This window comes from Bos mutus, chromosome 5, assembly GCF_027580195.1.
Source record: "Bos mutus isolate GX-2022 chromosome 5, NWIPB_WYAK_1.1, whole genome shotgun sequence".
Classification (NCBI taxonomy): domain Eukaryota; kingdom Metazoa; phylum Chordata; class Mammalia; order Artiodactyla; family Bovidae; genus Bos; species Bos mutus.
This window is the reverse complement of record NC_091621.1, coordinates 42,149,854-42,158,706: the sequence shown is the minus strand read 5'-3', so window position 1 is coordinate 42,158,706 and position 8,853 is coordinate 42,149,854.

Sequence of the window (8,853 nt, the reverse complement as noted above, 5' to 3'; positions counted from 1 at the left end):
GTGGGAATGGGGGCGCCCCAGAACCTTTGTCTTGCCCCTACATTTCTTTCGGTCACCCTTTGTCGCTTCCAGGCTGCGATGAAGGGCCAGGTTGCAAATACAGGTACGGTAGCCGTCAGAAGCTGGGGGAAACTTCCTAGTCCTGTGTTAGTGGTCTTTGCGAGCGGGGAGTGAGAGAACCGTGTCTCCTCTGCCCCAGAGCCTTCAGTCCTAGAGCCCTAGGCTCTGCGCTGAAGCGGGTGCCGGTGGTTGAGGGACCCTCCCATCCAGCGAGGGGGTGGGAGGAGAGGCCGACCATGGGCGGTGCGCAGCCCGGCCCCGGGCCGCAGTCTCTCGCCGGCCTCCCGCGCTGCGTCGGTCCCCCCAGGCTTGCGCTGCCAGCGCCGCTCCTCCTCCCTCCCACGATTTGCCAGCGAGCGCGGCTACCGCCCGCGCCCAGAGGAACCGCCGGGGCCAAAACAGCAATTTGTTCCCGAACGAGTGATGCGGAAGGCTTAGCACCCCCCCCCAACCCCCCGCCGCCCCGCCAAGGAGACACAACCAGAGTCATCAGCATCGGAAAGACAGTGTCTCCCGCTCCACCCACCCCTCATCTGCGACAAGGGCCGAAGCCCCTGGCACCTGTATTAAAATGAGCTGGTGCTAGGGGAGGAACAGGAGGAATTTGTCTCCCCTAGTCCTCTGAATTCTGGAATCCTGCTCCCAGGAAGAGCGACCCTAAGGAGTCTGCAGATCTTGCTCCTGACTCCCGCCCTCCCACCCTCTCACCTGTGTCCAGGATTGCACAGTAATTCCTCCCCCGTGGCTCATCTTTGCCCCTCCGGGCCTGTTCAAGCTGTACTGCTAAGGAGGGGGTGCAATTTACCAACTGTCTCACTTTGAAAGGATGAGGAGTATGGTTGATAGCACCTAACTTGAGAGCCAGGCTACTTACCTAGGTTTGAATATAGTGCTGCCACTTGCTGTTGTGATTTTCCTTGCGTGACTCAATTTTCTCCTCTGTGAAGTGGGGACAGTAACTACCGCAGAGAGTTGTTAGGAAAATTAAGAGAGTAAAGGATCCAGACAGTTGTGGGTGACAGTTGCATCATGTAAGTATTATCTGATTTTGAATCTTATAGGAGCCGTGTGACTTATGCAGAATAGATGATACTCACACTCCATCTCACAGATGAGTAAAGAGGCAGCGATAGAGACTTGCTTTGGTTTGGTTTACTGCTAAGGTTCCAACCCTGACACTCTCCTAACCCGAGGTGCAGAGTCCACCTCACTCCAGTATAGCCGTCTCCCACTCTGAGGACCCAGAAACAGCCCCAGGCTAGCTGTGTGGCACTCACAAGGACTGGTCATCTGGGGTTGTGCATCAGATCCAGATGGCCCTTGAGTCACCTGTGTGAGCCCAGGTGTTCACGACATTCAGTCTTCAAGCTCATAATCCTGGGCTGATTTTAAAATGAAGCCAAACCAGACTCTGTGGGTCAGGGCAAGTCGGCGGTAGATGGAACGTGTGGGCGCTCCACACAGTACCTGTGTGTACTATTACAGCGCCTGACATCAACTTTGTGCCAAAGCACTGTGCTGAGTGATTTACTTGGATTATCCTGTTAATCTTTATCATAATTCTGTGAAATAGTTGCAGTTATAATTGACAATTTACAGATGGAAAGCATTAAGGCAAAGTGGTTAAATATTTTGTCTCAGATGCACTGTCTCCTCCAGCAGCTCCAGGCACAATGCCTCTGATATCGCTTTGGTGCCCTGGTTGGTCCCAATTTCCAGAGGAAAACATACTAACATAAATTGAACATATGATCACTCTTATCTCAGAATGAAACAGCCATGTTTGGAGCTTTAAACTGCTTCCGCCATTGCCCATCATAGAATTTGTGTGGACATGTATGGGATAGAGATGTGGCCACCAACCCTTTCCATTTGTGTTCAGCAACCCCATGGACTGTAGCACATCAGGCTTCCCTGTCCTTCACCATCTCCTGGAGCTTGCTCAAACTGTGTCCACTGAGTTAGTGATGCCATCCAAACATCTCATCCTCTCTTGTCCCCTTTTCCTCCTGCCGTCAATCTTTCCCAGCATCAGGATCTTTTCCAATGAGTCGCCTCTTCGCATCAGGCGGCCAAAGTATTGGAACTTCAGCTTCATCATCAACCCTTCCAATGAATATTCAGGGTTGATTTCCTTTGTGATTGACTGGTTTGATCTTCTTGCAGTCCAAGGGACTCTCAAAAGTCTTCTCCAACACCACAGTTCAAAAGCATCGATTCTTCAGCACTCAGCCTTCTTTATGGTACAACTCTCACATCCATATATGACTATTGGAAAAACCATAGCTTTGACTAGATGGACCTTTGTTGGCAAAGTGAGGTCTCTGCTTTTTAATACACTGTCTAGTTTTGTCATAGCTTTTCTTCCAAGGAGCAAGCATCTTTTAATTTTATGGCTGCACTCACCATCTGCAGTATTTTGGAGCCCAAGAAAATAAAGTCTGTCACTGTTTCCATTATTTCCCCATCTATTTGCCTTGAAGTGATGGGACTGGATGCCATGATCTTAGTTTTCTGAATGTTGAGCTTTAAGCCAACTTTTTCACTCTCCTCTTTCACTTTCATCAAGAGGCTCTTTAGTTCCTCTTCACTTTCTGCCATAAGGGTGGTATCATCTGCTTATCTGAGGTTATTGATATTTCTCCCAGCAATCTTGATTCCAGCTCTTGTATCATCCAGTCCAGCATTTTGCTCAATGTATTCTGCATATAAGTTAAATAAGCAGGGTGACAATATGCAGCCTTGATGTACTCCTTTCCCAATTTTCCCAGTCCATTGTTCTACGTCTGGTTCTAACTGTTGCTTCTTTACCTGCATACAGGTTTCTCAGGAGGCAGGTAAGGTGGTCTGTTATTCCAATCTCTTGAAGAAATTTCCACAGTTTGTTGTGATCCACACAGCCAAAGGCTTTATTTAGCATAGTCAATGAAGCAGAAGTAACTGTTTTTCTGGAATTCCCTTGCTTTCTCTATGATCCAATGGATGTTGGCAATTTGATCTCTGGTTCCTCTGCCTTTTCTCAAGCCAGCTTGAACATCTGGAAGTTCTTGGTTCAAGTACTGTTGAAGCCGAGTTTGAAGGATTTTGAGCATGACCTTACTAGTGTGTGAAATGAGTGCAACTGTGCCGTAGTTTGAGCATTCTTTGGCATTGCCTTTCTTTGGCATTGGAATGAAAACTGATCTTTTCCAGTCCTTTGGCCACTGTTAAGTTTTCCAAATTTGCTGGCATATTGAGTGCAACACTTTCACAGCATCATCTTTTAGGTTTTGAAATAGGTCAGCTGGAATTCCATCACCTCCACTAGCTTTGTTTGTAGTGATGCTTCCTAAGGCCCACCTGGCTTTGCACCCCAGGATGTCTGACTCTAGGTTAGTGATCACACCATGGTGGTTATCCAGGTCATTAAGACCTTTAGCCTGGCTTGATTGAAGGTGTCCTTTCCATCTAGATGAGTGTGTTCAGGCATAGGGTCTCAACCCACTTGACTCCCTTTCATGTCACCTAGTCCCTCAGGTCTCCCTGCCAGATCTGCCTTATAGAGGCTGCAGTGATGAATTCCTTGCCTCCTCCTTCCACCTCCTTCCCTGCATCTACCCTCCCACCTAGAATAAACAACACACACACACACACACACACAGAGCAGGGGCCCACACTTAGGAGCCAGCATGGTGGGGGTGGGGAGGAGTTGAAAAGTAAACAGGGCAGGGCATGGGGTGGGGTGGGTCAGGTAGCACTGGGCTCCTCCTAGTCATCTTTCCCTCTCCACTTTCCCCAGCTCCTGACTCACTGGCCACCGTGGGGAGTCACAGGGAAGGGAGGTTAAGGTTGGGTGGGGGAGCCCTGTTCAGAGATAGCTCAGAGGCATTGTCAACAACAAGAAACTCAGGAGGCTGAGTTTTGGAGCTGCCGTGGGAGGCCTGTGGGAGTATTATCTACAAAAGGAACAGGGAGAAAGAGAAGGGAAGAGCAAAGCAAGGAAAAAATTGCTCAAGACACAAAAGATGGAGAAAGCCCCCACCCCACCCCCAAGTGCAGGCGGAGTCGGTTGCTGTGTGCCAGGGTTGAGAACAGGTGGCTGTCGGATCAGAGTCCAGGGGCTCCTCCCCTCCCCGCTTCCCACTCTCTCCACCTCGTTTCTGGAGGTCCCCAGGTCTCTCCTTCTCAGGCTGTGTTGTGAGGTGGGGAAATCTCAGGCTTTCAAGTCAAACTAGCCCGGGTTTGAATTCTAGCTCTGTCACCGAGTGACCTTGGGGTGGGGACGGAGGACAGGTGCTAATCTCGAACAGCATCAGTTCCTTCATTTGTGAAATGAACCTTTCTCAGAGGATTGTGGAGAGAATGAGATGAACTTAGTTAAGTGGTTATGATTCTTACTTAAAGTCCCCCTACGCTTGCCCTGGCCCTGGGTGCTGGGACCACTGAAATGAGCTCAAGATGCAGCCTCGACAGAGGCTCCCCACCCCCACCAAAACATTCTGGAATACTCTGAGGCCTCCAGTACTTGGCCACCCCGTGTCTGTCTCATTCTAGACCATTCCTTTTCTTTTAGTGGAGGGTTCCAGCTAGTATGAAGAAACCATGACAAACTTTCTAAAAAGGAAAGTTAAGTGGCTAATTAACATGGCTAGTTAACTGGGGGAACCAGATCTGAACCAGGAGTTGGTGAAGGAGCTGGCAGTTTGCTATCATGCCACGCTGCTGGGGGGGCCTTGTCCTGTCCTTTGAGAAACAGCCTATTAAAAGGTGACACAATGGTTATTTTAGGTCATTTTTAGGGCTTCCCTGGCGGCTCAGATGGTAAAGAATCTGCCTGCAATGTGGGAGACCTGGGTTCGATCCCTGGGTCAGAAGATGTCCTGGAGAAGAAACTGGCAACCCACTCCATTATTTTTGCCTGGAGAATTCCATGGACAGAGGAGCCTGGTGGGCTACAGTCCATGGGGCCACAGAATCAGACATGATTGAACCACACACACACACACACAGGCATTTTGGATGTTACCTACTGTGAACAGCCACCTGGACTTCAGGCCGTGGGGGAGACACTGCAGTGGACCACAAGCCCCACCCACTTTGATTCCCAAGGGAGAGTCTGCGAAATGCTCTCAATCTCACCTGCGAGTTTGAGCAACACCAGAAAATGGGTTTGTTTGAAATCTAGTTACAGAGAAAGCCTAACTGGGTTAAGTTGAAGAGAGACATAAAAAGGAGACCTGACTTTTCCCTGGGGAATCAGAGTGGGTGGTATTTGTTCCTGCTGTTTTGACGGCTGTGAAGGGGCGGGTGGGCTGGAGAACAGTTGTGCTGCTGGTGGTGATGGTGGGTGAGTTTCCTCACCCAGAAAAATCTTCAGCTAGCGTTTCCCCTGGTAGGGAGTCACAGTGTAGGTAAGGAAACTCCCTCGGCACCCGTGGGGAAATGACAGTCCCTGGCTGTCCCCAGGGAGATGCTGCCACAGCCTCGCTCCCTGTTTGTCCTGGTTGGTACCATCAGCATCTGGGCTGTCACCCTGAGTAGTTCAGAAACAGGGGGGCAGGGAACAGGAGGGCATCTGAGGGGGGCGGTGCTTTCCTGACAGCTGTCAGGACGGATGTGCTGGAGGGGTATACACTCAGAGGAGAAAAGCTCTGCAAGGAATAGGATGACTCAAGTATTATTTATTTTTTCTTTTGGTTAATTAGGTCTGTATGGCTGGAGATTGGGGAAGTCTTTCATGCGATTTTTAACAGGGCAGGAGAGACAGAAAAGTAAAGAGTTAGTGAATGTTTAACTTGTCACAGGTTAGCCTGGACATGAGAATCCTGCTCTCCAGCACCTGCTTGATACCTCCCTTACCCCTCTGTGAAGCAGTGACCATTGTCTTCACTTCCCAGTTCAGGAAGAGGTTCAGAGATGCTATTTGTCCAAGGTTAGCAGACCACATAGCTACCAAGTTATAAAGCCAGAATTAAAATCCAAATGTATGTCTCAAAGGGCTTCCCAGGTGGCTCAAGTGGTAAAGAATCCGCCTGCAATGCAGGAGACACAGAAGAGGTGTGCGTTCAATCCCTGGGTGGGGAAGATCCTGCAGAGGAGGGCATGGCAACCCACTCCAGTATTCTTGCCTAGAGAATCCCATGGACAGAGAAGACTCGTGGGCTGCAGTCCATGGGGTTGCAGAGTTGGAAATGACAGAAGCGACTTAGCACATATGCATATGTATCAAAATTCCAGGGTCTTTCCACTCTATCGCACTGCCTGGCCACCAGACACTGCTTCTGTTTAAGGAGCAGATAAGAGCTCTCATTCCTTTACCTGCAAAGTGAGTGAGCAAACAGCTGGGACCTCTTGGCCTCAGAACTCAGCAGAGTGCCTAGAATCCAGAAGGTACCTCAATGTTTAAAGGAAAGAATACGTTCAGGTGGCTAAAGCTACCGGAAGTCTAGCTGGGCTAGTTTTATAGTATGTTGCTCTGGCTACTAGCGTTATGGTCTGGTACTCTGAACTGGTTAAAATACTGACAAAATATTTCCTTGAATTAGTTCCTGACCTCCAAACATGTACCATTTTGGATACCTGTTTCTTCCATGAAGTGCGCTTCCCTGTGGATATAATTCTCCTCAGATGGGATAAGGTGGGATGAAACCTGTGTATTAGGCAAGACAAACCCTCACTTTGTTCAGTCAGATGGCAGGAATTCCAGGACAACAAGCCATTACTCTAAAGACCTTCTCCAAAAGCAGAGGCTCACAGATTGATAACCATGTGTCGTGGCTTTTCCAGGCCACTCCCAACCCAAAATAGTTCATCCTGTTGTACTCCATACATACCTTCATACTCACAAGACTATACCCTTGGTTTAGGATTCTGAACCACTGAACAAGTGCCTGATCACCCACTGGGATAGATCAGTTGAAGCACAGGCCCTGTGAGTAGTGCTGCTCCATTTCTCTCACAGGTGACAGCAAGGCTCTTCAATGCAATACTATTTATTACCTTGTATTGCTTTATCTGTATATGTCAGTTGTCCCAAGTAGTTTATCAGCCCCACGAGAGGCTGTGTTTTAGTTATCTCCTTAGCTTCCAGCTCAGCAACTATAAAAAGCACTCCCAAACATTGTTGCTAAGAGTGTAAACTCATGCATCTTTTAAGAGTACTTTATCAGTAACTGTATGGTCTAACAATTCCACTCCTAGGAATTTATCCTAAAGATATACTCTCATGTTATGAGTGATATATGTATTAAGAGAGCATTTGAGCAATACTTGTAATAGTAAAAAACTGAAAATCATCATTAGGGACTGGTTGAACTAATTATGATGAATTTATACAATGGGATACAATGCAACCATAAAAAGACCAGGTATATTTATGTATACTAATGTTAAGAGGCCTAAGCAGTGCACATTCTTCTGATATATGTGTATCAATATAGCAAATCTCTGAAGGGAGACAAAAACTTAACAGCGGTTGCCTCTGGAGAGGGAATCCATAGTCTAGAGTGGGATGGAAGCTTATTTTCATCATATATCCATTTGAACTGCTTAGGTTTATTTTTTTCAAAAAACTATTCACATATATTGATTGTTCTTAAAGCCAAACAGAAGCTAGTTATAAAAAGCAAGAACAAATTAAGAAAAGAAAGCAAGTTGTTTAGGAATATGCATAATATGATTTACATTTATGTAAAAGACAGAAAATATATATTTGCATGTTTGGATTTACAAAGTTTGTGGTAAGTTATATAAGAAACTTTTCAGTAATTTCTTCTGGGGAGTGGGACAAGGTAGCCAAGAATTTTTTTACTTTCACATAATGTATCCTTTCGTACCTTGAAAAAAATGAGCCTATATTAGGTTTTTTTAAAGTGAATTAAAAAAAACTGCTGTAAATAAGGGGCCCATTAGATATTTGATGTACCTAAAGAAGCCATGTTAATTCAAATTTTCTCTCTCAAGTGGCACGTAATTGACAAAGCTAAACCTCAAGTTTCAGTCCTATCTCGTAGTCTGGGAAAGGACACGAGATTGATCTGTAGGACAAAACAGAAAGGGAAGGAAACATGATGATTAGGTAGAATGTTTCTGCACACACAGCAGGAACTGCCCAGGGTGCAGAGCCTCCCTTCTCTTGGAAGAAGAGCTGTCATGGGTAGCAAAGGATGAGCTGCACAGTTCAAACTTAAGATAAACCTAACTTGTCTTCACTGAAGAAAGTCAAACTGGCAAATTTAGGAGCAGAATATTTACAACTGCTACTGCTGCTGCTAAGTCGCTTCAGTCGTGTCCGACCCCATAGACGTCTGTGCGACCCCATAGACGGCAGCCCACCAGGCTCCCCCGTCCCTGGGATTCTCCAGGCAAGAACACTGGAGTGGGTTGCCATTTCCTTCTCCAATGCATGAAAGTGAAAAGTGAAAGTGAAGTCACTCAGTTGTGTCCGACTCTTAGCGACCCCATGGACTGCGGTCCACCAGGCTCCTCTCCATGGGATTTTCCAGGCAAGAGTGCTGGAGTGGGGTGCCATTGCCTTCTCCAAATATTTACAACATGAGATCCTAAATTAATTATGGTATAGACATGTTATCTAAAAAAAGAATGGTGGAATGCATATAGTAGGCTCCTTTAATAAAAAACAAAACCAAAAATTAAAAGCCTATGTATGTATGTGTATATGTATATATATGCTTTGAAAAAGCGTTGTAAGGATATATGCCAAATTATTAACAGTCATTACCCCCGAGGAAGAGAATGGGAACATGGAAAACTTTTTTTCCTTTTACATTTCTGCATTATTTGATATTTTATTAA